Here is a 26,736-nt window from a genome sequence, read left to right as displayed (position 1 = left end):
TACCTAGAAAATCTGTGTTGCCAAATGCATAAAAAGCACGCTGATATTATAAGAGTAATTTCTCTTGATTTTAGATACAAATCCCTTAAATGATTGTTTTCTCGTTTCTTGAATAATTCACTAGCTTATCTGGCTTTACATTTACGCAGAAATGCTTTTCTCCTCCAATATATTTTGCAAACATTTCCGGGGGCAGGGACAAAAATAACGAATACAGGCGTAGAGCACTTCTTATGTAATTGTATTTGCGAAACACTTTGATGTTATTTCCATTTTTATTTTTTACTATTTATGCATCAACCTACCTAAACCTACTGCTTCAGAAATCCGAGACAATAACATTGCGAAATTCCAACAAAAACTGTTACTAACGCCGAGAATAACTCTTCTACATACATCCTTTAGTTGAGCTAAGTTTGTAGGCATGTAAAGAGGCCGCGAACACACACGTGTATGTGTTTTCGTTGTGTGCGTGTAAATAATTTATGCCCACAGTCATATGTGCGCTCTTGGCTGTGTGTGTAGACGGGAATTTGCATGCAGTGTGTGTTGCCAGCATTATCGTAGACGATTCACTGAATACCCGATCAGTGTGTCAGTCTGACACTTTGTAACAGAATGGTAATGTTAAAAGTAGACAGCGTGAAGTTACTTTGAGTTTGGACAGTTGAATAAAGCAATATAATCAGTTAAATAACTTAAAGGTTATGGTTGGGTTAGATTAGAGACAACCATTTCAAAAGTGAGTTAACTCCCAGAAGAAAGTTAATATTCAGTTAAGAAATGAGAATGAGATGTACCCATTTCGTGGCACTTTCTTCTTTCTACGTTTTGCTTAGATATATATATATATATATATATATTAAATGCCTGGTTTTGTGTTATATTTCTATTCTAAAGTGATTGATGGATTTCCACTTGCTACTATCCTGACATATCTACTCTTTCCCTTCCTTCACTTTCATAACATTCCTGACACACGCTAGCCGGCTTAGGGTGTTCTTGACCTGGCCTTTCTTCAGGATTTCTCCGATTTGATTAGATAAAGTCCGCCGCGCTCTACCCCTTCCAGCTCCCTCTACTACTTCTCCCTTAAACACTCTTTGTTAGTCTTCTTTCACTCATTCTTTCCACGTGTCCAAACCTTTCTCAAATTTTGTCAATACATCTTCGGTCAGTCCACACTTTTCCCTTATAACACTGTTCCTAATTCTATCTTGTAATCTCACATCACACACACTTCTCGACGCTCTCATTTCCACTGCATATGCACATGCATGTTGCATTATGTGAAAAATTAAGTGATGCATATATTTTTTTAATATTATATATTGGTTAATAATATTGGAAACACTATTGCCACCTTTTTATTGGTTTTCATATAAAACATTTCTAATCAAAATTGTATTGTCACTATGCAGCCCTCATAGACATGAATGGCAAAACAAAAGCACAACCATTGTCATTCATTCCGAACCGTCGCACACGCCGGACGCTCGTAGGGCTTGCCCTAATCCGCGTAGGCGACGTTGGTTAATCTCGTAACAATAGACAGTCACGGTTACAAACACGTATACAGTTTTTAGCCTTTTTTCTATGACAAAGTAAGGTACTGAAAGGTTCAACTAAGTTGCATAATATTTGTTATGATTATTTTAAATAAGCTTACCTATAAGTACAAGTTACAAAACCTATAGACAATGAAGATAATGGTAAACGGATTTAACGCTTTGCACGTCACTCCACTACTATCTAAACATCTTCGTGCCATGGCACGGACGTGAAGGTGGCAATTAACGATGCGAAAACTTTATATCCTGGGCGCGTCCGAGCATAAACAACCGGCCATTAGCCATGGTTATGGCGAACATTTTTCGATTATAAAGGTCATCTCCAACATAATCTTCCAAAACATTGAACTTCAGTCATGACGGTAATTTTCTTCAATTTTCGGAAGAACAGCACTGAAACACAGTAATGAGACCATTCCGTGGCACCTTTTCCTTCCTATGTGTTTCCGTTTTGTATTATTTTCTCTTCTGTATTTGCTTACGCATTACTCTTACGAATAAATCACCTATTTATATTCTATACTTTAACAAAATCCAAGCAAAAACAAATGGTTTGTAAACGTCCGCCACACTTTTAGTAAAACAAGTAGCCGTAACGCCACTATTCAGAAAATGTTCTTACCCTTCACAAGATCGCCAGTCAACCTTTTGAGCGGTATGCTTGCGTGTTTTGGAGGTAGCCAACAAACCAGCTCACCTGCTACACTATTACATCATTCATATGTGCCTAGAATGAATCTATAGGACCGTTACTGCCTTCTCAAAGTCTAGACGCGGAGCTAACATTGTAGATTTTCGTGCTAGTAGGTAAAGCTACTGCTGGTACTGTCCGTAATATTGCCGGACCGACTTGATCTTCAAACCTTCACGAAAAGAGTGTACTCCCATATCGTCACGGCTGGTAATGTACTTGGAACCCCTCTTGTGTTGCAGGTGTCCATAGGCGATGGTAATTGCTTCCTACAAGGCGATCTATCTGCTCTTTTGCCCTGAATTGATGATGTCCTGAGAGACGAGAACTTCGAAGATGCGCTGTTTTTGGAGCAGTGTCGTCTACTCTGTGCCGAGTTAGATCTACCACCGTCTACCAGTTTTCGAAACCTAGACCTAGAGGCCAATGAGGCCATGTTATAGGTTACAGTTTACACGCAGCGTTGCGTAAGCGCAGTGTCGTTTACCTCGCGGCCTTCGCCACGCTTCCCGCTCTACGCGACGCCATCCGTTCCACTTTGAAACGTGACGAGACGCGGTGGAAACCTTATCGGCCATTAGTTCGATCATTGCATTTACTACCGTGATCCAGTAGCGAAGAAAAAACTAGCTTTTTGAATTTCCGGTTTTTTCTACGTTCCTTAGTGTTTGGGAATACGCTAGACAACCGTTTATTTTTGCGGGAAAATAATTCGTGCATTATGAGGAAATTCATTAAATTCGTAGCGAGTGCCATAGACGAAATGAGTCGGGTGAGTGATTGGTCGTTGACGGTTTCAGCTTCAACGAAATGAACGTTAACGTTGAAGTCGTCAACTAGTTCGAAAAGTAATGATTTATCAAGTATATAGTTGATTTCGTTAACTTACTAAGATAGGAGTGCAAAAGTTGACTCGTTTAATAGTTGATTTCGTCAGATAGTTTCTTACTTCAAATGCGATTCGCGCACTGCACTTTACGTCTCATTTCCTCTTAGCTACAACCTAATAGTTGTATCGCACTGACTCGAAAATTCAACGCCGAGCTCAAATATGTCGATCGCGATTTTCCCATCATTAGGAATTAGATAGAAAGCTGCTTTGTAAAGAATCAGGGTTTTTTATTTAAGCCCTGCTATACCTATTTGGCAAGTGTATGGTGAGAAAGTTGTTGGTACCTTATCTACAGTTATCATTATTACCAAACGAAGATCAAATTTAAGAACCTGAATGTCGTCCCTGTTTTCGTTTCGAACTATTTTAATAATTCGAAACGAAATATAATACTTATACGCAATGCTTAGGTTTATTGATTATATGTGAGAGTCAGAATCGCGGGTGTACCTAAATAAAATCAAATGAAAAGCATACCATATTTTTGTACCTAATTTGTACTATTTAGTACCTCGTTTAAAAAAATTTGTACCTCACGGTACGTAAAGTTATGATCAAAAAACAGGTCACCCGCCATCCTGACAGTCAGAATGGCGGGTGTACTTTATTACGCTATGTTCCCGTGGTTATTGATAAATTCTATAAAAGCCAAATTTTTGTACCTTTTTTGTACCTTCATATTCAATTATAATATGAGTCATTTTATTTGTGCTTTCCATATTTTACTCATTTTATATTTTGCTTGCTATTACAATTTTGCAGGCGTTATAATTTTTCAAGTTATCGATTTAATTTTTAAGAAAAAACGCTAAGGTACAATTATTTTTATTACGCCAGGATTTAGTACCTTTAATGTTTAATCTGTTAAGTTCAAATAACTCAGAAAATCATGTCTTAAAAATGATTTTTCTTAGGAAGATTTCTTTGAATTAGCGCCCAGCCTTTTTTAACGCTAAGGTACAATTATTTTTATTACGCCAGGATTTAGTACCTTTAATGTTTAATCTGTTAAGTTCTAATAGCTCAGAAAATCATGTCTTAAAAATGATTTTTCTTAGGAAGATTTCTTTGAATTGGCGCCTAGCCTTTTTTAAGACATGATTTACTGAGTTATTTGAACTTCACAGATTAAACATTAAAGGTACTCAATCCTGGCGTAATAAAAATAATTGTACCTTAGCGTTTTTTCTTAAAAATGAAATCGATAATTTGAAAAATTATAACGCCTGCAAAATTGTAATAGCAAGCAAAATATAAAATGAGTAAAACTTGGAAACCAAAAATAAAATGACTCGTATTATAATTGAATATGAAGGTACAAAAAAGGTACAAAAATTTGGCTTTTATAGAATTTATCAATAACCACGGGAACATAGCGTAATAAAGTACACCCGCCATTCTGACTGTCAGGATGGCGGGTGACCTGTTTTTTGGTGATAACTTTAAGTACCGTGAGGTACAATTTTTTTTAAAGGAGGTACTAAATAGTACAAATTAGGTACAAAAATATGGTATGGTTTTCATTTAATTTTATTTAGGTACACCCGCCATTCTGACTCTCACGATTATATGGCATGTAATGTAAATCCATTTTACAACTTGTTTTTTTTTTCAGATTACAACGCCGCCCCGCTGTTCGCCTCGGAAAACGCCTCCAGTGGTGAGTTACCTTTGAAAAAACGCTCCTATAAATCCACCACAGATACCAATCAAGGTGTAAATTGTTAGAGCAGGCCAATCGCGTGTTTCGAGCACGTTAAGGGACTGTTATTTATTTTAAACTTCTTAGAGCTATCAAGTAGAACTAACGTGGGAATTAACATGAATGGATAAAACTTTGTGACGCAAAGTTTGGAGTAGGTAGACACGTAGTTCCATCGAAACGATCTGATTAAGAGTGAAGCTAAGATAAAACTATTTCAGTCGTTCATATGTAGAAAAACAAGAATTACTACTACCTCGCACATCTAGTCTTTATTGTTAAGAATTATTATACTTACTTCCTGCAGTGGCTTATACTTACTTGGTCTCCGATACCAAAGATCGCCATGCTTGTCTGTCCAAAGCCGTTTCTGTCCAGTCGATGGCGCCGAGTTCCCTAAGGTTTTGCACTTCGTTTCTCCAACGGTACCTAGAGCGTACAGACGGTCTTCGGCCATTTGGAACTCCAAAGTACGCCCTCGAGACTGCACGATCTTCACCCATCCATAAAATAAGAATAATTATGCATGAACATTATCGTTACTATGCAGGGGACAATCGTTTATGTAGGATCATGCACGTAGTGCTAGTATAGGACGAAACACACAAAAGATGATGGCTATAAAACTTTAACTGAACTGCAATGGTGTGTGTGAACCAATGCCAACAGCCGGTTGCTTTTATGTTGGATTAATTAAAAACACAAAAATTACCTGGCAACCGCTAATTTAACAAGATACTATACGATGTGAACGGCGTGAAACGAAAGAAAGTGATTAAAGTAGTACTAGATTAAGTATTTAATAAAAGTAATATCCGTTTGTTTATTGCCCATCAAATCCTTTTTAAAGTAAGCAGCGGCTGTAGCACGTACGCATTTTCGCACTTACATACTTGTTAGAATGTGACAGGCATATATTGACAAGTGATAAAAATGTGACCATGCTACAGCTGCTGGTGGGATAACATGAGATGATGTTGAGTTAAGGTGGTATATGATACGGCATTTTATGAGATAAGTAAAGAAGGTTTGTTCTATTAATATTTTAGGTATCACTGTTTTATTTATTAAATCAGTAACCGAATAATGCGAGTACTTATGATAAAATAAAAGTTAAGAGTATGCTTTAACCTAGACCCCTGTAGACCTGTAGAGTAACAACTTATGTTTAATACCTAATAAGTACGTAATAAATAGAACGTAAATAAACTTATTGTAAGTAGATACACATGTAGGTACTGATTCCGTACTCAATTTTACAAGAATCTCTCAGTAGGTAAATGTTAATTATGTAAGTAAATATACTACAAAACTTGACATTCTTAAGTATACGGAACAACATAAGCAACAAACACAAACCCACTTATATTAAGCCCAGTACCCTCAATAATTAGGGGTATTTGTGATTAATCGAAATCTGGGAGCCAATCCAATCGTCTGTAGAGAGCGATAGCAGTGATTGCAGTGATACTCGGTTATAGGTTGTTAACCTAAAAAGATAACGTATCGTGCCCCCGACGCAAGCGTCCTACATACTTCCGCGCGCTCGAAAACAACATACTTATATTACTTATATGTATCGTTTATATGCATGCATGTTCATAGCTCGTGCTAGATTTCTTTAATAATGAAAGTAACTACTTTTAACAAAATAAATTGCAATTGGCGAGCTATGCGATGTTTTACGCAAGCTAAACCTTTAGCGGATTCGAATTGATTTTGCGTCTGAGCGTGTTAGTGAAATACTAAGGGGCCACTTGCACCAATTACTAACCTGGGGTTAACCGGTTAAACCTGGAGTTACCATGGTTACCAATACAATTTGACACTGGATTAACGGTTTAACCGGTTAACCCCGGGTCAGTGGGATGGGCAAGTGGCGCTAAGAGTAATTTTGCGGATAGTATAAGAACTGCAATGTACTTTATCCGATTATAAACGTTTATTTTTTAACCATATGTAACTCTCTCAGCGTACAATTTTATTATAGCGGTTCTTGTTCTCCAGAAATTAATATTTAGACTACTTTAAACTGGCCAAATTAACGTTCATGGCTCTTTGAAGTAATTAAACCTAAACGTTTTCCTTTTCGGCTTTTTATTTTTCTGAAAAGTTTAACGACCCGTGTTTTTAATTGAAAACCTGTTTAAGACTTCTAGGCGAAAAATAGGTCAGCCAACTTACAATAGGTATCCAAAGATGGATAGGACCATATTCATAAGCCAAAAAATACGGTATAACTGACGTAACCGTTAGTGCTTGAAAATCAAGACCTAGGCTCTCCGAAACATGTCGCGCGAGTGACTAAAATTAAATACGTGACTTAAACTTTAGTTTTTGGCTTTAGTGAGTATGACTCACGACAGTTTAAATTCGATTGTTCTTATCACAGTTCTTATTCATAAAACTTAGTAACCTCTTACAAAACTTTGTTAAATTTTGTCTCTTTCTAACAATCAGAAATGCCAAAATGACTGATAGGGACAAACGATTATCAACGGTTTGTTAGAATTGACAGACGATTATGAATAACGAGATTACTCGCTAACTATAAAAGCCTTTTCCATTGTACACAAGTATTTAAAGTAAACAGTGTACAAGTGACACAATTTTCGAGTACCGTGACTCACTAAACACAGTTTACAAAAGTCGATCTAAAAACGTATATCGATAACAGTCGGCCCAATTCGAACAATGCTTTTATGATGTCACAGCGATACGATACCGATCTGTCTGTGTCAAAAGTCACATTTCTTCAACAACATCACTTTTGACACTGACAAATCGGTATCGTATCGCTGTGACGTCTTATAAGCATTGTTGGAATTGGGCCGAGTGTTATCGGTTACCGGCCGTGGCGTCAACGCAGTGCAGTGTGATTGTAGGCCGGTTTCACCTTCGTGCGTGCGTTGCACATACGCGGCGTAGGCGGTTATCACAGTGAATGCAATCCACACGTCGCTCTAACGTGCAAGCGGGATGTCGCTATTATACGCGCATTGCGTTGTCTCGCTCAAACATCGAAGCGATGTGCGAATCGCATCCAGAGTGATAACCTCAACAACCAAGCAATAATAAACCTTGTGTCAACTGAGAAAGGTACAAATATAGCTGGCAGATACATCTATCGCGCGTACGGTCGACATATACCTACATTTTTCGCCTTATTTTATTAGAATGGAGTAAAGTTCAAAGAGATCGTATACAAGTTGGTATCGAATGGAGAATTGACGAATTGTCGGTAGATTATAGAAATTCGATATGTTTAAAAAAGGTTATTGTTTTGTTTTTTTTTTTTTCAAATATTTTTTTAAACGAGTGATTGTGTCGATTATATAAAAAAATATTAACTTTCTTTAATAAGTAGGTCCATTTCGATACTTCACAGATTAAACTAGTATTCATTTTAAATAAATCGATATTGTGATGTGTTGTAATAAGTTTTTGGCAAAAATTTCATTTTTGTTAGAAGCCTTTATCGCTGACTGTACTTTTTGTTCCACTAGCAACTAATAGGTACTCATCGAGACAATTCTAACAACCCCAAACACAATTAGGTTGCGTGGTTTTATCACGGAGTTCCTATAGCCGCCTCCTGCCTCCATCATCAGATCAGCTCGATGGTACCATAATATTGGATCGACACTTGACTTACATATGTATACAAAATTTTCAGCTTCCTCGGAAACCGGGAAGTGGGACAAACTTAACTTGCAAGATTTCACAGATATACCTACAGCTAACGGGAAACTAAATAAAATGATAAAAATTATATAGTGAGCCTATCTTCATTTATAAAAACATTAATTCTAAATAGTAAATAAAACTATCAGTGAAAGATCATGGGTCAAATAGCCGTAAGTAATTCTAAGAGTTTTAATTCTGTGTCGAAAGATGGCAGTACATTTGTTTGACCACAAAATTTACTTTGACTACGCTTCTAAGCTTCTATACTAAATTCTCTTTGATAAGACGAAACGCGGGCACGGCAGGCGCACGCGCACGTTTCTCGCTAGAGAAATCTTCAACTGGTTTTATTCATGCTCTCTATACTGGGAAAGATCTACGTGGACAGAATAAGAACTATAATCGCGCGGCTGTTATCTCTTAGTTTACAGTTGATATATTTTCCTCTCTGTAAACTTTGTGATGGCGCTATAAATATGAAAGTGGAGTGTCTAGGTCAGGGGTCACCAAAGAGTTACTTCAGCGGTCCGGTTTTTAAAATAATTATCGCGGTCCGTTTCTACTTGAGCTTATTAAATAAGTCAGTCAAGACCGCGGTCCACCATTTAGTGACCCCTGGTTTAGGTATTTAGCCTTCTTGGAACATTTGTTTGACAATTCGCATCACATTTAGATAGGAAAATATTCATTTTATAATGATTTTTTTAATTTTAAACTGTAAAACTACAATATTTCTGTTGAGTACTATGTAGTTTTTATTCTATTCCTGAAAATGTCGTGTCTTTGGATTCCTAGACTTCCTAGGGTTGAAGTTTAAACCTTCACGTTCAATATTGATTTCGTTTTTCTATACTCATATACAGATAAAAATACCCTGACAAATATCGGGGAGGTTGACGTTATCTCCAATGGAACATGGGAATAACAAATTAACCCTGTCAGAGACTTGGCACCAGGATTTAGCACTTTATTTTGTGTTGTTATTTGACTTGACTAGGATGTCAGTGTCACAGTACGTGGTCATGGCGAGTCGAAGTTTAAGATTTTTTTGCAGGATTAACACTTTATGTACGGTTGCGATCCCGGAAAACTTGTTTAAAAAGTGATGAAAACGTACGTGTAATATTAGCGTTTAAACATGTTTTTTCACTACCGATCCAACTCCCTTATGTGACTATCTTAGTTACTCATCCTATCTCTATCCAAGTTTAGTGTAACTGAGCAATGTATTTTTATGACACTGCTCGTATCGACATGGTTCAACTTAATTCAATTCTGATAAACCAAACACAGTTTTACAGTTACCACATGCATCGAACCACCCAGAATAAACATCAGTTACATGCTAATCGCTTCTATATCCTTTATTTTCAATAATTCATCCAAATTTTACTTTGAAAACGATCCAGGTGTTCCGACACAAAATGCATCCAGATAGAAGAAAGCATAGTTGCGGCTGACCATCTAAGTGTTAACTTCTTTCTTGTTTGGTTGGTACGGGCGCGTTAAATAAAGATTAGTCTGGTCTGGCATGAATGTATTTATTGAATACATTATAATAACATGAACTTGCGTCAATGGGTCTGTAAGACGGAATGATCTTGAACACTCGACGTGGACGTGAGAGGATGATTAACCATTTATTCCGAACCATTACACTTTAAAGGGTGTTGCCAGCGTTTTTACGTCGCAGCAACGAGTTGAATATAACAGAGGAGGAGGAGGAGGTCTATACAAATTTGAATATGACATAAATAGCTCTTCTATTGTCGAATACAAAATAAATATCTTTCAAAATACAGGTATCTCGATAGATTTGTTGAAAACCTTTTATTAAACTTCAGGTTTAAGTGTTGTCATTTTAAAAAATATTCACGTTGATAGATAATCAGTTTATACTGAGTTAGATAATAAATAAACATATTGTGCTGTACTGTATTACAGATACGTACAAGCTATTAATATTGGGTTGTGCTCTCATAGAGTCATAAAAACAATATAATAAATACATGTATATAACCTGTCAAAGCTAAAAATATTGCATGTACAACCGATACTACGACTACCTATATTTGAAATATACATAATAAACATAAATCTTATTAAATACTTACATACAATTGGTTTCTATAGATGAAACATACACATTACATTATTAAGTACCTATCTATGTGCGTGAATTTCACAATCGTGTAAGAGAAATCGTAATGATTAATGTGGTTCAACCAGCATCAAAGACCGTCATCAATATTGAACTACCATACACTAACGCCCTCGGCTATAATTTTTAATGACTGTTTAACACATACAGCACGACAATTATCACTTTTTAACAAACACACCATCAATTACAGATAGTTGTGTATAAGATTTCCTATGACCAGGGCCTGACCATAACTAATGTGGGACGTTGTGTAGATTTTTATTATTTGATTAAACTTATAGTGCGGTTCACTTTGCTATGCATAGAAAGGAACAATCCACGGTATAAACTCTGAAAATGTTATTATAACTTCCTTATAAAACATGAGATTGAAGATTTATTTAATGTCAAGTACTAGAAAAGCGACTTTAACTGTTTAAGCGAAAAAAGGAGATACATAATTCTTTATTAGCTAGTACATTACGTCTCCATATCCCACCTCTATGTCCGAGTACTTTGCATTCTCGAGCACATACTCTTTCCACGTAACGCATTAGCGGCTCCGCGGGGAGAACGGTCACATTTATCTCTCAACTTGTGTATTTCATAAATGATTTCTTCGTCCTGGAAAACTATTTTCCTGTTTGCATTTTATTTGTTTTAAATGTTTTAATTTCTCGTGAGACGTTTCTTTGAAAGTCTAATACTCGTTCACTGATAGAATTCATCATTTTATCTACACACATATCATAAACGCTCTATGATGCCTTAAAAATCCGTAAATAATGGCCAACATTACGATTTTGTTACAACAAAATTCTTATCTGCGATAATGTTGTAATTGCTTCATAACTATATCAAAATCGATTTGGTTATGACATTCAAATTTGGAATATCTCTGAAATAAAAAGCAATTCGATTTGATCTGTGTTCTAATATCAGTCGAGATGCCTTTTTGTTCGAAATGAAATGAAATGACTATCGGCCCGATTCGAAGAATGAGATACGATAACGATAAGTTCTGGTTTAGATAAGTTCTCATTTAGATATCGTTTGTATGTCGTATAATTGACAGAAGCAGCTCGATTCGGGCAACAAATGTCACTTTGTCGTTAGAAATATAGAAGATGGATCTTACTGGGATCACAGAGGAATCGAAATAAACGTCAATTTTGACATGTCGTTTAGTTATCGATCTTTTAAAGATCTTAAACGTGTCTTAATCATTCTTCGAATCGGGCCGTGTGTTTATACGAGAAAGCCAGCTAAATAACTGCATTGAGTTACCCTTCTTTCGTAGATTTTTCTTCTTTGCGTTGAATTCTTTGTAAGAATTCTTCCTCGGAGCTTAAGCTATATTTATACAAAGGTAATTAAATATTTAAAAATAATCATCAAAATTTAGAAATAATAAATAAAGAATGAATCTTGATAAAAATATATATTATATTTTTAAGACCTCATAGGTAAGGAGATAGTAATTGTTAAAAATACAAATTTAATTAAATCTATATTTAGATACCTATTTAAGGTATTCTTGTTTAGGGTTTTCTATTTTAAGTTGCAAGTTAGCAAAAACGGAAATCTTTTTATCCGTAAATATGGAAAAAGCTCGTTATTCTGAGTAGAAATAATATAAAAAATTCAATTTTAACACAAGTTGGAGGTCCAACTTTAAATAGAACTGCCCTTTAATAATTATAAAAGAAAGTATCTATCTGAGCACAGCTTTTTACAAATAAGTAGATACCTATTATACCCTAACAAATAAGCTTTCGAACCTACTCGGTAGATAAAATATTAACTAAAGGTATAATATTTTCTTCACCATGCGTCAATTATCAGGCATCTAAAAATATTTCGACAAAGACGAATGAATGGTGTGCCGTTTCAGATTGACACGATAATGGTGCGGAAAAAGGATAGTACGGTGTGGGTTTCGAAACGAGAGACGGTCTCGTCAAAGGGTGATCGAACCCAGTAAGATTATACATGTTTTTCGCACTAATGGGTAAGGGTTGCAGGGGTTTGGGTAATATGAGATACTTGTTTTGGTAACTCTAAGGTATAGGCATGATGACGGTGAAAAGTAAAATACATATAAGTACTTTTTAAGACGACATGTACAAAAAACGGATGAAATAGGTAAAAGGCACCCTTTAGATATGCGCTTAAAGTGAATACCTAGAGTTATGTATATGTAATATCAATGTCGTAATTTTGCTAGATATTGATGGTTGTGTGGTAAAGACTCACTGTCTTTCAAACCAGGCAATCTTCGGCATTTATAGGTGCATTATAACTGGTGATGACTATTAATTTCGAAAGCGGGGTAATTTTGAGAATGGCAAATATATTTATCAAACTAAAAATATAAGCACTTTCTACTGTGGCAAAAGTAAGCAAGATGCCATCGTAAGCGTTGCAGTAGCGTAAGCCTCTCAGCACACGGAGCGTAAGCGTATCGTAAAAACGTTACGAGAACGACGCGCGTAGAATTCTGGGCAAGCGTAAGCGTAATCGTTTTATAAGTGAAATTTCATTCGTTGGAATCATAGCGTCGCTGGCCTCAGATGTCTTCGGAGGATGTATCGACGATCTTCCTTTCTCGTAAGATGAAGAAGATTTTTTATTGTTTGATTATGTCCGAAGTTTTGTTTTTTACTCCTGCATTACGCTACGCCTGTCGTGATGACGACAGAAATCTCATACGCTACGCTACGGCGACGCTTCGTGTGCGAACTTGTTTGTAATTGTTCGTGCTCGTAGCACTCTCGTTCTACGCGCGTATTACGATACGCTTACGCATCACTTACGCTTACGCTCCACGTGCTGAGGGCCTAAGTGCAGCTGCTAAAGTACAACCTTTGTTTGTCTCTAGCTAATACTAAATCTTCTTCCTCGTTTCCTTCATGACTGAGGGTCGCGACCTCAATATGAGATCATTATTTTGTGCACCAAGGTTCTCCATTCTGCACGATCTTTCGCCTTCCTAATAATAGGCGCCTGTGTGGATGCCTGGCAGGCCATCTTTACAATGTCACCCAGCGGGTTGGTGGATATCCACTACCCCGTCCTCCATCCACCATGCCAAACATAATGCGCTTTTCGAAGTTGTCCGGCTCCCGTCTGGCTGGTCCAAAGTAACTAAGGATCCGCTGGAGACAAATGGATGACAACCGGCACTGGATTTTTAATTCCAATACGAGTAGTAAATTCCTTCCCCATTGTCACCCCTTAAGGGATGATTTCCGTGATAAAAACTACCTTTCCCGGGACTCAAACACCTTCATATAACATTTCACAAATATCTGCTTTCACAGCTAAAACTTTAAGAAAAAAGTCGCTCATGAAAATATTTTCATTTCGTGTCTTTCCCCATTACAGCCTGACCGTAATCTAAGAACGTATTTTTATAGTCGTCTCCTTGAGAAGGTGAAGCGGGTAGACTATTTACGCGAGGCTGCGCGACCTACCCGCGACCTTTGACCCCTGTGACCCAGTTACCCCGGTACTTACGCAACGGGCCCAATTGAATTTTAGACTCATTCAGTTTGTAGCTGTGGATTTACGATAAAGTTTTAAGTAATTAATGGTAGGACGCTAATTAAGTGTTTTGTTTAACGCGTTTTTGATCGGTGTTATAACGCTACTCTAGTAAATATTTAGGTAATCGATTTAACAGATGAATACGTGTTTCCAATGATAGTAATGAGGAGGATATTGTTTGTGAAGAATCGTTACATTGTTGTTTATTTATAATTTTATACAGATACTGTAATAGGTGTGGGTGAGCCCTGGATATGGAGAAGATCTGATTCTATTATTATTAAAGACCGTTTCCATAGAAGGAAACGTGTTTCTATGGAGTGATCCAGAACTCATCAAACTTCACTACTGAAAAGATCACAAATACCTTCGGCTAACTACAATCATAGATAGGGTCGCGGTTCAGGCCACTATGGAGTGAGAATAGGTATCCAAAAATTTAAGGTAGGACGCCAGGATACTATCCTCATCAAGCGCATGACATATCCAAATGAAAATCCCAAATTTATTTAATACACACCTTTATTCCTTAAATATATATATGACCCGCTACGGTCAACACGAGTTATTTATTAGTAAATAAATAATACTAAATACTTCTTAGTGACACCACTATTTCTTGAAATTTACACTAAATACATCATAGACATCTCTGTGTCTACGGACAACAATATCAAAATTTGTCTTCCTAACATAACACTGTCTAAAGTAAAAGTTATGCCCCAACCTCCGGGGATGTTTAGCAGTAAGCAATTGCTCACAGGGATTACAGGTTACCTGTTCAGCATAAAGGATCCATATTTAACTAAAGGTATATCATAAAAGTCTTAACTTCACGGACACTGCCAAGAAGAACGCTGCCACCGGATGGCACAGCCTTAGAGAACCAGGGTCCAGAAAAAACCAGGGTCCAGAAAAAACCAGGGTCCAGGAAAAAACCAGGGTCCAGGAAAAACCAGGGTCCAGGAAAAAACCAGGGTCCAGGAAAAAACCCTAAGAACAAAGAGAATGTTCTAGGTTAAAAAAAATTATGTTTTAACACGTTTAGTTTTATAGAAAAATTATATTTTAAACTGAGGCACAGCGCGATTTAAATTACGGCAATGAAGCGATTAAATGACTTACCGGGGTTTATGCCGGGTCCATTATTTCCTATACCAACGACGGCGCCTGCAGACCGCGTGGCAAGACGAAGAGGTGGTTGACGTTACATTAGGTTTTGCTGGAAAATCCACATAAAACACTATATTAACCCATTTGCGAAAGGACACACTACCTCCGCCTTTCCTTCTTTATATATTTAAAAAGTGTGGAAACTCACCAAGTTATGTTAAATTGAAGGGAAAAGATTAGCAGCCGCCATTTTAGGTAGGCTCTAAGACTCTAAATTATGCACATTTTGGGACGAGCCCTAAGATTGATTGCCGAAAGATTTTCTAATATCCTTCACATCTTGAAGATCGATCGAACAATGATTTATCAAAATTCCAATCCGAGAAACCATAGACAAACTGATGAATGAAAACCTACCCATTCAATGGATACGGCGACTGACCGGTTTGACCCTCGGAATAATTCGAAACATCAACAATAAAAAGAGTTACTCATTTTGGGAAGCAAATAATACGGATTTTATTAATAATTGGAAATTATAAAAAGATAAAAGAACCACAAGTATATGTTTATTGTCGTACAACAAGTGTGACCGACCATCTGTTACGGAACCATGGACAAAAAAACCAAATGACATTGACAGCCGTCAGTGTCTACCGCTGAAATAAACAACTGCTCGGTTTTATCGAAATCATACTGTTAATACGTGGTATTTCTATGTTTTAAAATGTGTTTCAATTGTGAAATGTATATACCACAACGAAAACAAAGTGCCTGTGTCCTAGCACAACGCAGGAACACGACATGGATGCGCAAAATGCAACGGAGTGAACGCACAGACTGACCTAACGCTCCGGTAAGTTTTGTCCACTCAATATAGCTAAAAGCGTATCTGTAAAGTTGAAAATATCACTACAGGTCTCAGTCCTTGACTGACCCACTATGACATCCGTGTCGAAGACATTTCAACTACCAAATCTTACCAAAACAAACATACCATTTTCTAACCTATAAAGTACCTATATAATATGCTACTCAGCTGTTTATAACACTGGGTGGATACCCCAAAGTGTTACAGTTCATCTTTAGTTGGGTTAAAAAAAAATTTTTTTTTTCAAAAAAAAATTTTTTTTTAATGCTATACGCCCAATAGGAAGTGAACACCTTAACCTACGAAACGTAAATAAGAAACCATAGATAATCTATAAAGAAAAACAAGTCTTACAACCAAAGTTATACCTATGACTTGGTGAATGATCAGTTCGACCAAGGAAATCTAACGACTAATTTTGGTTCGAACCTTCTTATTCCTAGTGCGCGCTTTCCTAAACCTAAAAGAAAACGTCAAAGACGGCAACGTTAACAACCTTCCCTTTATTAAAGAAATTGCCTATCACCGACAGTAGTGGAAATATGTAACAAGCTGCATTCTCTAGCTATTACACAATTCCTAAAATTACAAACAAAAGTTCAGTTACAGTATAGAGTTTAGCGAGAACGTAGTCCCTTTTTCAATAATTAATAATATTTCACGTAATAGGCCCGTTTAGGGTTTATAAGTAAAGTAAGTTTCTGCAGTTTATTCAGATTATTTAAAGTTTTATGTCTTTATAAGGACACATGAAAGATTAATGTTGGTCCGTGTGCACCCGGTACCAATAAAAACAAAAACATGGAACAAATACCCAGTCTGATGAAAACCAGCTTGTGCCAGGTCGCCTTCAGTTTAGTAGGTACGTTCAATATTTAGTATCACATAGGATATTTTCAAGTGTAAGTATCCAATTGGTGTTAAGACGAGTACCGCTAGGAAGACGGCTCGGCTTCACCAGGACGTACAATGTCTTTTATATGGAAGTTACCTAGAAGTTTTCCTTCTAAGGATTTTAAAGAGTATACAAGAGGACTCAATTTTTTATGAATGACACATTTGTCATAACGGGGCGCTAATTTAGCAGAAAAATGTTTTGCTGCCTTTGACAATGGGAAACATCTTTTATAAACGATTTGTCCTTCTTCCAGTTCTACGTGACGCTTCCTCATGTTAAAATACCTAGCGTTACGTTCATGGGAGGCAATCAACGAGTTACGCACCTTTTGAAATACAGTTTTGAGCTCTTTAAGTCTTTCAGAAAAAGCACCACTGGTATCTAATTCGAGCGCGTTTTGATCTATGGGACCTTCGCTATTATAAAGGGAACCATCTAGAATCATTTGACGACCATGTGTTAAGAAATACGGTGTATTTTTAGTTACTTCGTGACGAGCTGTATTCAATGCACATTGTATTTCCGATACGTTCTTATCCCAGTTACGGTGATCAGAACGCACGTATGAGGCAATGGTTCTTACTAGTTCACGGTTCACTCGTTCCGTTTGATTCGTCTGAGGATGATACCTAGGGTTATAGAAAATATGAGGGACATCATATTTGGACATTAAGTCTCGAAAGTCTTTGGAAGTAAATTGAACACCATTGTCGCAGAATATATATTTAGGAACCCCATGTATAAGGAATATCCCTTTTTCCATACACTTAACAATAGCTTTAGCAGTTATGTTGCGTAGTGGAAACAAAGTCACATACTTACTGAAATAATCAGCACATACGAAGAGATACTGATTTCTCAGATAAGATGGAGGAAAGGGCCCAAGAATATCACAAGATATTGCTTCGCCTGGCGACGATATACGTCGTGGATTACCCATCAAACCAGGACGAGCTAAGTTAACAGGTTTATAAGTTTTACAAATTTCACAAGAGTCGACGTATTCCTTCACGTCCTGAAATAAAGTAGGCCAATAATATATGTCTGCTATTTTGGAATGAGTTTTACCCACGCCAAAATGACCTGCTGTAGGATCATCATGACACTTATTTAGGACTAAATTACGATGCTCATAAGGAAGTACCAGCTTCCAGTCAAATTGAGCTGTCAGACGATACTTATTCTTAGAGTAACGGAAGAGTTTATCATTTTCAATCTTAAAGTTGGGAAAGAGAGTAGGTTTTTCAGACACCTTTTTATATAGATCAAGATACCAAGGATCTTGAATAGTAGCAGAATTTAAAGAACTGACGTGAATACGAGAAAGACAGTCAGGTATGACGTGTTCTTTGCCCTTCCGGTGAATTATTTTAAAATTAAATTGACTCAATCTACACGCCCATCTATTTAATCGTCCTGTAGGGTTTTTTAAGTTTTGAAACCATTTTAAAGATGCATGATCTGTTACAATATAACATTTTCTCCCTTCTACATATGCACGAAATTGCTCAAGACCATAAATCACAGCTAAGAGTTCGCGCTCAGTAGCTGAATAGTTCGTCTCTGGTTGGTTAAGTGTACGGCTGCAGTAGGCAATAGGATGATCGACTCCATTAAAAGGTTGAATCAGAACAGCGCCTACGGCGTAGGAAGATGCATCCGTATGGATATAGAAGCATTCATTAAAGTCGGGACATTTAAGAATAGGAGAAGACACTAAGGCAGATTTAAGTATGTTAAAAGAATCGTTGACTTCATCTGTCCATTCAAATTTTACTTTCTTACTCGTTAAGCGAGCTAAGGGACGAGCTATTTTTGCGAAATTATTAATGAAACGTCGGTACCAACCGCACATTCCCAGAAAACGTTTAATATCCTTAGCATCTTTGGGAGTAGGAAAATTTAAAATTACATCAATTTTAGACGGATCGGTTCGCAGACCGTATCGATCAACTAAATACCCAAGATATTTAAGTTCACTCCTACAGAAGGATGATTTTTTCATGTTAATAGTTAAGTTTGCCGATTTTAGTTTTTCAAAAACGGCATTGAGCAACCTTATATGTTCATCAAAATCGGAAGTACAAATAATTATGTCATCAATATAACAGAAAACCTTGTGATCAAAATGAGAAGTAAAGAGATTGTCCATGAGACGTTGCATAGTAGCAGAGGCACCTACTAAACCAAAACACATTCTCTTATAATGGAATAATCCCTTCCCTGGTACAGTAAAACTAGTTTTCTCCTTGGAGTCTTCACTAAGAGGGATCTGATGATATGCCGCACTTAAATCAAGAGATGTAAGGAATTTCGCATCGCGTAAGTTGTCCAGTATATATTGAACGTGTGGTACGGGATACGCATCAGATTTTGAAACTGCATTTACTTTTCTACTATCTAAACAAAGTCTTAAATCTCCGTTAGGTTTTTCCACCATAACGACAGGAGAATTCCATGGAGAATGCGAAGGTTCGACAATTCCTTCCCTCAGCATCCGATCAACTTCTTTCGCTAAAGCAGCTTGTTTAAAAGGACTAAGTCGATAATATTTTTGTTTTATCGGAGGAGTATCCCCAGTATTTATAACATGTTCAATTAAGTGAGTCTTTCCCAGACCAACCTTATCCGTATCAATTTGATCATAAAGAGATTTAGTAGTCTCAAGTTGAGATTTTTGTTCAGAAGATAAAGAATCATATGTAGTAAGTCCTGTCTCTGACGGTAAAACGTCAAGACTAGCAATATAATGAGAATCAGTCTTTTCTATATCAGTAATGAGGCCAGGAGCTAATCCATAGGCTCTCCAAAAGTTTAAACCAAGTACCATTGGAGTAGCAATCTCCGGTTGAATATTAAAATGTATAAGTTTAACTTGACCTTTATAATTTACTGGTATAATCATATATTCAGTGGCTACGATTCGATGATCGTCAGCTACATTCACCATAACCGGTTTAGTATGTTTTTGAATAGGTATCCCACCGGTGGCGAATACTAAATGGCTGTTGTGGCCCAGGAAACTAACACTGGCTCCACAATCTAATAACGCCTTGAAATTCAAGTTAAGTATATTTAAGAGAGCATATACCCTGTCATCTCCCTTCGGAGGATTAAAGAAGATTGTCTTTTCTGCACGACAGGGAGCAGAAGATCTAGAATTGTTATTAGCAGAAAAGACCCTATTTAGTTTTTTGTCTTGGAGTTACATTTAACACATTCTGGAGTTTTCACCCCTTTTTCTCCGCATTTAAAGCAAACGATATCTCGAGAGCTCTTACACTCTTTAGTGTTATGATTGGACCTACCACATCGAAAACATTTCGTGTGAGAAGAGCTTTGTGCCACAGAAGCAACAAAGTTTCTGGAAGAATTAGGGAAACGAGACTGAAACGACTTATTACGAGGTTCTACATTCTTCGACGGATGGTCAGAGGAAGAATCATTAGTCTTGTTTGAGAGACTCGGTTCGCGAAACTGCTTCGCCTTGACTTGCGCCAATTCAATGCGCTTACACAAAGACTTCAATTGCTCTATCGATTCTATGTCGTGTAAGGCTAAATCCTTGGAATACTCTGGGCGAATATTCCGCATCATAGTATCCAGCTTCTCTTGCTCAGGAACCTCCTTCGTCAGACGCTCATACATCCCTAACACGGTTGATACGAAAAAGACAATTGTTTCGGATTTGGCTTGAGTCCTAGCCCGTATTTCCTGCAACAATTGGTGATCCAAATCAGGTATGTCAAACTCCTCTTGTAGAGCCGCGGTGACCTCCTTATATGTAGTAAGTTTCGTACGTTGCGACCGGAACCACGACAACGCCGGACCCTCAAGAACTTCAGGAAATCCCTTATATATACGACTCTCTGAGATTCCTCTGGCATCTCGCAACTCCTCGAGGCGAGACAGAAACGTACGAACGCAGGTGTCACCTTTGAATTTCAAATTCAAGGAATTTATGTTGAAAGTCTTGTCCGATTTATAAATAATTTCCCTAACAATACGAGATTCGTTAGGAGATTGAAAATCATCATCTGACCCAGACGACGCAGAAGAGCCTTGCTCATTCAACCGATCTAATAAAGAAGTAATTAATGTTTTCAACAGAAGTACCGCTTCGGTCTCCTGAGGTAACCGTGAAACACGACACAAAAGATATTTGCATCGCGAGGATAGTCTATCAATCGCCGACGCCGTTAAGTCTCCCTTCGCTTCTAAATCTATCTCCTCTACCTTACGTTGGCAGAGCTCCAATTCGGCAACTTCGTTACTTATTAACAAGTCCTGGCACTTCAAACTACCCTTTTTGGCTAAATCTGCAGTCTGTTTTAACGCATGACATAAGCTGGACCGACGCGATACAGGATTAACCGGAAGTCTGCGAATCGCCAGTTCATGTGCCATTTCATCTTTATGTAAATGTATGATTTTACATCCCGCATTTAGGAAATCCATTTTTAAAGATTGATATTTAATATCAGAAGTAAGTCAGTGTCAGGTTTTGAATTGTAATATTTTAAAGTAAGTTAAAACTTTATTAGATTTTAACCCTTTTAAAGTATTTTAAAATAGTGAGAAAATTTCTCTTATGTAAGGCTAATTATTTAGCGTAGTATAGTTTTATTTATAAGTTGGTTAAATTTATAAGTTTAACCTCCAACTCAAGCAACAATTTAAAACAATAACTTGCAATCCCTTTTACATAAAATAACCTTAATACTAAAATAATGCAAAAATGTTTCACTTGGACATGTCATACTCCATCGTGCCCCACGTTGGGCGCCACTGTAATAGGTGTGGGTGAGCCCTGGATATGGAGAAGATCTGATTCTATTATTATTAAAGACCGTTTCCATAGAAGGAAACGTGTTTCTATGGAGTGATCCAGAACTCATCAAACTTCACTACTGAAAAGATCACAAATACCTTCGGCTAACTACAATCATAGATAGGGTCGCGGTTCAGGCCACTATGGAGTGAGAATAGGTATCCAAAAATTTAAGGTAGGACGCCAGGATACTATCCTCATCAAGCGCATGACATATCCAAATGAAAATCCCAAATTTATTTAATACACACCTTTATTCCTTAAATATATATATGACCCGCTACGGTCAACACGAGTTATTTATTAGTAAATAAATAATACTAAATACTTCTTAGTGACACCACTATTTCTTGAAATTTACACTAAATACATCATAGACATCTCTGTGTCTACGGACAACAATATCAAAATTTGTCTTCCTAACATAACACTGTCTAAAGTAAAAGTTATGCCCCAACCTCCGGGGATGTTTAGCAGTAAGCAATTGCTCACAGGGATTACAGGTTACCTGTTCAGCATAAAGGATCCATATTTAACTAAAGGTATATCATAAAAGTCTTAACTTCACGGACACTGCCAAGAAGAACGCTGCCACCGGATGGCACAGCCTTAGAGAACCAGGGTCCAGAAAAAACCAGGGTCCAGAAAAAACCAGGGTCCAGGAAAAAACCAGGGTCCAGGAAAAACCAGGGTCCAGGAAAAAACCAGGGTCCAGGAAAAAAACCCTAAGAACAAAGAGAATGTTCTAGGTTAAAAAAAATTATGTTTTAACACGTTTAGTTTTATAGAAAAATTATATTTTAAACTGAGGCACAGCGCGATTTAAATTACGGCAATGAAGCGATTAAATGACTTACCGGGGTTTATGCCGGGTCCATTATTTCCTATACCAACGACGGCGCCTGCAGACCGCGTGGCAAGACGAAGAGGTGGTTGACGTTACATTAGGTTTTGCTGGAAAATCCACATAAAACACTATATTAACCCATTTGCGAAAGGACACACTACCTCCGCCTTTCCTTCTTTATATATTTAAAAAGTGTGGAAACTCACCAAGTTATGTTAAATTGAAGGGAAAAGATTAGCAGCCGCCATTTTAGGTAGGCTCTAAGACTCTAAATTATGCACATTTTGGGACGAGCCCTAAGATTGATTGCCGAAAGATTTTCTAATATCCTTCACATCTTGAAGATCGATCGAACAATGATTTATCAAAATTCCAATCCGAGAAACCATAGACAAACTGATGAATGAAAACCTACCCATTCAATGGATACGGCGACTGACCGGTTTGACCCTCGGAATAATTCGAAACATCAACAATAAAAAGAGTTACTCATTTTGGGAAGCAAATAATACGGATTTTATTAATAATTGGAAATTATAAAAAGATAAAAGAACCACAAGTATATGTTTATTGTCGTACAACAAGTGTGACCGACCATCTGTTACGGAACCATGGACAAAAAAACCAAATGACATTGACAGCCGTCAGTGTCTACCGCTGAAATAAACAACTGCTCGGTTTTATCGAAATCATACTGTTAATACGTGGTATTTCTATGTTTTAAAATGTGTTTCAATTGTGAAATGTATATACCACAACGAAAACAAAGTGCCTGTGTCCTAGCACAACGCAGGAACACGACATGGATGCGCAAAATGCAACGGAGTGAACGCACAGACTGACCTAACGCTCCGGTAAGTTTTGTCCACTCAATATAGCTAAAAGCGTATCTGTAAAGTTGAAAATATCACTACAGGTCTCAGTCCTTGACTGACCCACTATGACATCCGTGTCGAAGACATTTCAACTACCAAATCTTACCAAAACAAACATACCATTTTCTAACCTATAAAGTACCTATATAATATGCTACTCAGCTGTTTATAACACTGGGTGGATACCCCAAAGTGTTACAATACAAATGACGAACAAGTGAAATTTATTATTATATCTAAAGGGTTTCTCTTTAAAATGTTATAAATAAAAAAAATACAGTAAATATCTATGCGTTGCCTAGATAAATTAATATATTTATTTTATAATTACGAAAATGTTAAATACCTACACATACGCAAACACTACATTAAAATCTTCTTGTTTACTAAAACAACTTATCCGTGAATTTCAGGGTTAGCTAACCTTTTTCTTTGATGACTTTTTTCATTCCGCAAAAAAACATTAGAATACCTATCAAATATTCGTAATCGGATTCAAACATCAAAACATATAAAAGGCTTGACGCGACAGAGTTTATCCTTTCCCATGCTCAATGTACCACACAATATAAAACCATATTTTATACACAAATAGAGTTAAAAGTCGTCTGACAGCGCTCGCCCGGGCGAGGCTGTGCCGCGACCGGGTCACGCTGCACTTGAACTGATTCCCGTACTTTCGGTTTCTGTAGCCCGGGACGGCCTGACCTACCCGAAGATGCCCGCACGGGTTGATCTGCGCATTACGGGTCAACTTGTTTTTATGGATTTACGACGGACGACGAGCGCCTAATCTCGTTTTATTCTTTAATGCATAGATTTGCGTAAGATCAATGTTGAAGATGTTTCTTTACGTTTTAAAAATATAGTCATAGTGTTATGTTCCTGCCGGTGAGTTAATTGCCAGAGCTCAACGAGGGTGCGCAGTGTCAGGGTCGGCCACGCGCATGTAACTCCTTTGGAGGTTGCAGACGTACATAGGCTACGGAGACTTTACAATAAGGCGGGCCATATGATTGTTTGCCACTGACATTGTATAAATTTTTCTGCAAAGACTAACCCCTTTATTCATAAAATTTTAGGGCCTGATTTAGTTAAATTATGTTTTATCCCTTTCTTACAAAAACATAAGTCATAATGGCAGATAAAGTCAAACGATTCATAGCTTATTCAGGCCAGTAACGCGTATATGAATAACGCCATAAAGAAAGAGAGTTTGTCACAACCGAATCTGAATTGATTTAATAAATTTGTAGTCGAACAAGGAATGTTTTCCAGCAGATCCTTGATGGTTGTTTCAGTTGACTTTCATAGTCAATATACATATGAACTTATCTCGAGCTTTTGACGAGGAATATTTCGCAGATGAAAAAAGTTTAACATATGAAAACTCTAACGCGGCATAGTGTATCGTCAGAAGTGGAATTCGAGAGCTTATGTACACAAGAGCAAGTAAAATGCGTCACATTATAAATACATTTCAATAATAATATAAAGTACATTATAATATAAAGTGCTGTTGCTCTTCAATGTATGTGCGTTTTACATTTAATTTATTTGAAGCATGTAATAGGAAACAATTTGGTAAGAAAAACATTTTGCGAATCCAATATCGGTGTTTTTGAATTCAATTTGGAAAAGGTTGCGTTCATTCACTCGTACGTTGGGAATTTGTTCGTTTTCGCAGATACGGGTGCGATATAAATGTGTAGGTAAAAATGATTTATTTCTTATTATTCTAGAAAATTTCATCACCTTTTATCAGAAATTTAAGTGATTTATAGTATTGTGTACTTATTTATAATTAATTCTAAAAGCAGTACCTGTTTCAGATGTTTACCTGTAACAAATAATGAAGCTTGAAGGTTTCATACATTTTTTCTAAGGAACAAGAAACGGGAGTAGCGCTTATGTAGTGAGTGTAGATTTTTTTAATTCCTATTTTAAGTACATAATTTGAGACATGTAGGTCATTCTGAACAAGTTTTACCAGGAGCCACACCAAAAAAGCAAAAAAAAAATCTGTTGTTCCATAAGCAAGGCTTAGACTAGCAAGAACATGCATGCAATTTACGTTACATTGCCGGCTATGAAGGTAAACTGCATTCAAAAGTTTGATTAGATACCGCAATGTAATGAAAATTGCATGCAAGTACTTGCAAGTCTAAATCTCGCTATAGAAAACACCGATTTGTTATTCCCCGAAATATATGAGCCAGCAGATTTTTATGCGTTTTTGGAGTTGGCCCCATACCTATAGAAAATGTTGTTCAGTATGACGTATACATGACATAACCATTCCCTCAGAGTATGGTTAAACATAAGAAAATTAACAGTTTTGAAAATTAACGGTTTATATCCCGGTCGATATAAGTGTAGTGAAAATTACTCTGTATTAGAGGTAGAAGCGCTGGTGGCCTAGCGGTAAGAACGTGCGACATTAAATCCGGAGGTTGCGGGTTCAAACCCCGGCTCGTACCAATGAGTTTTCTAAACTTATGTACGAAATATCATTTGATATTTACCAATCGCTTTTCGGTGAAGGAAAACATCGTGAGAAAACCGGACTAATCCCAATAAGGCCTGTAGTTTACCCTCTGGGTTGGAAGGTCAGATGGCAGTTGCTTTACAGATACAGATACAAATTTTTTTTGGTAAAATAAAGGTACATTTTACAAGTCAAAATAAAATAAAATTTTACAACTAATAATTATAGATTCAATAAAACAAATCAATAATAGAAAACAATAATAATATTTCGTTTCACAGTGCTGGGTCAATGATTTTTGGCTTTCGTAAAAACTAGTGTCTACGTCAATTCTGGGGATTAGTTGTCAAGCGGACCACAGGCTTCCATAAGCCGAGCGTGAGATTAGACGCAAAATCACATAAAAATTGCTTGAAAAAAAAACCCTGAACCCGCTTGTTACAGTATGCGGCAAACAGCCAAGTGAATGCGTCATTAGACCGGATGTTTATGCTCCGAACTACTGACCCCTTAATAGCACTGTCACAAACAAAGAAAGGTTTACTTATTTAGGACAACCTATTACCCAACTTGCTACG

At 37.0% G+C, this 26,736-nt stretch overlaps 1 protein-coding gene and 1 long non-coding RNA gene across 4 annotated transcripts in view; one reads left to right on the top strand and one right to left on the bottom strand.

The window, feature by feature from the left end:
* The window catches only part of LOC133521460 (ecdysone receptor), a 378,815-nt gene that overhangs the window by 149,938 nt on the left and 202,141 nt on the right, over positions 1-26,736 (top strand). For both annotated transcript variants that reach the window (XM_061856429.1, XM_061856430.1), the window contains one exon: positions 4,770-4,814. The gene's annotated coding sequence lies outside the window, so the exon portion shown is untranslated. The remainder of the gene's footprint in view (positions 1-4,769; positions 4,815-26,736) is intronic.
* LOC133521446 (uncharacterized) lies at positions 15,063-15,874 on the bottom strand. 2 transcript variants are annotated; one of them, XR_009799902.1, is made up of 2 exons: positions 15,557-15,874; positions 15,063-15,478 (listed from the first exon to the last, which is right to left on the bottom strand). It is a non-coding gene; the product is annotated as an uncharacterized LOC133521446 (long non-coding RNA). The 2 variants fall into 2 exon arrangements; XR_009799901.1 differs by having other exon boundaries at positions 15,063-15,457.

Source organism: Cydia pomonella, chromosome 9, assembly GCF_033807575.1.
Source record: "Cydia pomonella isolate Wapato2018A chromosome 9, ilCydPomo1, whole genome shotgun sequence".
Lineage (NCBI taxonomy): Eukaryota > Metazoa > Arthropoda > Insecta > Lepidoptera > Tortricidae > Cydia > Cydia pomonella.
Note: the sequence above shows the minus strand (reverse complement) of the source record. Positions and strands in the feature narration are given on the sequence as shown.